We start from the raw sequence: 4,184 nt of genomic DNA, 5'->3' as shown, positions 1-4,184 counted from the left end.
TCTGACTCATCCAGGTTGGCAGCTGTTGAACACACACATGCACGGGGTGACACACTCATGGAGACAGATGCCATACACTGGAGCGGTGGGGCAGCCACTTCCAGCGCCCGGGGAGCATGGGGGGTACGGAGCAGTGAGAGTAGGAATGGAAGTTATTGGAGGACCCACTCTAACCACAGAGCCTGATAGGTTGTGGGTACAGTGGGACACGTTACCCCGGCGGAAAGACAGCACCAAACATGTTTCTGATAGGAAAAATGTTCAGTTTGGTTGTGAAGGACGAGGCTGCAGCCAGTAGAAAGAGATATATACGCAGACAATGTTCTGAAGACATGGCAGCAGTATGTCTTGAGTTAGCAACGATCTGTTGGTAAACACACTCGTCCCTGGGTGGGCTCGAACCACCAACCTTTCGGTTAACAGCCGAACGCGCTGGCCGATTGCGCCACAGAGACTCTGTCAGCAACTTAATTAGCAATGCATAATATGAAAACATATCACCGAATTGTTATCACCACAGAGACCATTTCCGTTCATGCCTTCCAGCTGTGTGAGGAGCATTACTGCCATCTACTGGACTGACTATTAAGCTGCTGGAGCTCGGGTTTTGAAGTTTCTTACAGTGTGTAGCAATGGAAATGAGAGCAGTTTTAGTTCACACTCTTGTTCTAACACACACACAGGCACAGTGCACAATCAGTTAAAAACTTGATATGGCAAACTACTGACCATATTGATTTAAATATTCAATAATACATCTGCTCAAAGAGCATTGAACTTATACCTCTCCTTTCTTTATCACTTAAGTTTCAACCCTATTGTGGAAGACAGTAATTCTAATGACAACACTGGACACATCCATCAGACCTGGAAGCCCTCTGACTACTTCCAACAGTACATCGATGACCAAGTTTTTAAAGAAATGTCAGAACGAACAAACAATCGGGAGGTGTTGATCACTGGAGGAAGTCTAAAAACCACACCAGAGGAGCAGAAAACCTTCTTTGGCATCTCTATGTACATGGCATGCCTCGGATACCCTAGGATCCGGAAGTACTGGGCGGCAAAGACAAGGGTCCCAGTTATAGCTGATGCAATGAGTCGAGACAGATTCTTCAAGATCAGGCAGTCCATCAAAGTCACAAATGATCTTGATGTCTCTGATGAGGAGAAGAAGCGTGATCCCCTCTGGAAGGTGAGACCTCTCTTAAACAGAGTGTCTGTTTAATCTGCCTAGGCCAGGGAAGGCATTTGTAGATGAGCAGATAATTCCATTCACAGGCCAGTGTCCTGTACGACAGTTTGTGCCCGGAAAACCAAACCCTACAGGACTGAAAGTATTTCTCCTTGCCAGTCCCAATGGTCTGGTACTGGAGTTTGAAGTGTACAAAGGCAAGAATACGTTCACTGTTGACCAACAACTTGGAATCAGAGGGAATGCAGTCTCCAGGTTGGCACAGTCTCTTTCAACAGGAACACACCTGTATTTTGACAGGTATTTCACCTCCATCAAGCTACAGGATAGCTTGAAAACAAATGGTCTCCTGGGTACGGGGACCATTATGAAGAATTGAATCTCTGCACCATGCAAATCAAAGATGTCAGATGACACCAAACGAAAAAACAAAAAACAAGGAAGAGGTAAATCTGAAATGGTTGTTAAAAAACCATCTGAGGTTGCCGTGACAAAGTGGCAGGATAACAAGGCAGTCTTGATGGCCTCCACTGTCCGTGGGATAGAGCCCCAGGACAGTTGCATGAGATGGTCAGCAAAAGAGAAGCTCCATGTTACTGTGCCTCGACCAGCTGTTGTAGCTGAATACAACAAAAACATGGGCGGCTACGATTTGTGCGACCGCATGATCAGCTTCTATCCTATGTCAAGCCGCACAAGAAAATGGATCCTTACAGTCCTGCATTTTGTTGACCTGGCAGCTGGATCGAGTACAGGTCAAACCACCAAGTCTCTGGAAAACCAAAGAAAGAGAGGCTGCAGTATTTGGACTTCAAGCTGCTGCTGGCTGAGGAGATGATTGCTCAGGCACAGGGAGATCACAAGGCTGACAATGTGGCCAGTGACGATGAAGAGATGAGTACTGATGAAGAGTACATTCCAACAAAGAAGAGGAGGCCTGTTGAACCTCAGCCCAATGCCAATGTCCAAAAATACGGGGCAGTCCATTTGCCAAAGATGGAGGAGGCTGCTCATTCATCACGGTGCAGAAGAGAGGGATGCAAAGGGAAAACATCTGTCAAGTGCATCGAGCATAACATGTTTCTGTGTGTTTCAAAGGCCAAAAACTCTTTCCTGTTGTACCATTCATGATACGCTGTGATTTGGAGCTGTGTGTGATGCCGTAAATTTGAGTATTCAAACATTGTTGGGTGTTCTGCTAAGTTTAAATTCTTGTTCAAATGTTTATTGTGGGGAGTACCAGTAAGGATATTCCAGTAAATATGTGTTTATTTTGGTGCCATGTTTAACTAACCCTGTTTGGTAGTTTGAAGAGTTGACAGTGAGAAATTGCGATAGTATAGGTCAGACAGAAATGTGCTGATTTCCTCCCTCATGTAAAATAGCCAGATCATTCAGATGTCTTCATCTATTTTAATGTTTATGAAATAAGAAGATTTTTTTAAAGAAATCCTCATGAAAATGAATTCGGTATTATAACATTACATCATTACATTTTATATCAAACAAGACCCGATGTCCACCACAAGGGACAGTCCAGAAAAAATAAATAGACAATGTTTTTGAAAAAAAATTGTTGCAGTATGTTTCCTTCAACCACAATACTTAAATTATCATTAAAATATCAACAAAGCAAAATTGTTTTCCTCTTAGTCTCTCATGGCATACTAATAACCATTTGAATGATAAAGAATCAATGTAAGTAACTAAGATGACTTTATTAAGATTACTTTATTGTCATGTAGTCACACGAAATGACTCTCCGCATCTGACTCATCCAGGTTGGCACCTGTTGAACACACACATGCACGGGGTGACACACTCATGGAGACAGATGCCATACACTGGAGCGGTGGGGCAGCCAATTACAGCGCCCGGGGAGCATGGGGGGTACGGAGCAGTGAGAGTAGAATTGGAAGTTATTGGAGGACCCACTCTAACCACAGAGGCTGATAGGTTGTGGGTACAGTGGGACACGTTACCCCGGCGGCTTTGGATTTGCTAACAAACATACAACTGGTTGCTGATAGCAAAAATGTTCAGTTTGGTTGTGAAGGACGAGGCCGCCGCCCGTAGAAAGAGATATATACGCAGACAATGTTCTGAAGACATGGCAGCAGTATGTCTTGAGTTAGCAACGATCTGTTGGTAAACACACTCGTCCCTGGGTGGGCTCAAACCACCAACCTTTCGGTTAACAGCCGAACGCGCTGGCCGATTGCGCCACAGAGACTCTGTCAGCAACGTAATTAACAATGCATAATATGACAACATATCACCGAATTGTTATCACCACAGAGACCATTTCCGTTTATGGCTTCCAGCTGTGTGAGGAGCATTACTGCCATCTACTGGACTGACTATTAAGCTGCTGGAGGTTTTCCTGCCGCAGCCTCTCAGGCACTGATAATGGTGCCTTTTTCTCTTCTTCTGTGATTATATTTGCAGAATACTTTACAGAGTCCTCTTAGTCTCTATTCAGATGTTGGTCCTCTCTATCTTTCATCCAGTTTGTTTGTCTCAGTACATGAAGACAGTCTGAGAGGTGAAAAGGTTAGAGGTCAGTCTGGATGTGCAGGAAAAGCAGCCTCATGGAGCTTCAGGGTTCTGTTAAATAACTACTGAAGTTTGCCCTCCTGTTATTGGATTATGTTAAATAAAGTGAGTATAACCAGCAGAGCTACTGCATGCACTACTACTCCTATCACTTCCATTGCAGCGTAGAGTCCGATCCCTCCTGAAATGTCTGGCTGTGGACTCTCAGTCGGTCTCTGAGGTTGGGAGTGATCAGCAGCTGCTGTAAAGGACAAAACATGAAGGTGATTTATGGAAATAGAAAACATTTCCCTCATCATTAGCAGCTGTTAGTAATTCTTCATCTGCTGTCAGAGAAACTGTTGTTCTGCTGCATTTTGTCTGTTTTCTCTTCATTTGCTTTGAGTTTTGGATTTTGTGTTAACAGCTGACAGAATAAAATGTTGTGGATACT

The 4,184-nt window shown here is 44.1% G+C and overlaps 2 non-coding genes across 2 annotated transcripts; both read right to left on the bottom strand.

Moving 5' to 3' along the window:
* Positions 1–381: 381 nt before the first annotated feature.
* trnan-guu (transfer RNA asparagine (anticodon GUU)) lies at positions 382–455 on the bottom strand. The gene has a single exon. It is a non-coding gene; the product is annotated as a tRNA-Asn (tRNA).
* Positions 456–3,354: 2,899 nt separating this feature from the next.
* On the bottom strand, positions 3,355–3,428 carry trnan-guu (transfer RNA asparagine (anticodon GUU)). Its single transcript has one exon. It is a non-coding gene; the product is annotated as a tRNA-Asn (tRNA).
* Positions 3,429–4,184: the final 756 nt, after the last annotated feature.

Source organism: Leuresthes tenuis, unplaced genomic scaffold (assembly GCF_036924035.1).
Source record: "Leuresthes tenuis unplaced genomic scaffold, fLeuTen1.0.hap1 SCAF_17, whole genome shotgun sequence".
Lineage (NCBI taxonomy): Eukaryota > Metazoa > Chordata > Actinopteri > Atheriniformes > Atherinopsidae > Leuresthes > Leuresthes tenuis.
This window is presented reverse-complemented; position numbering and strand designations above follow the sequence as displayed.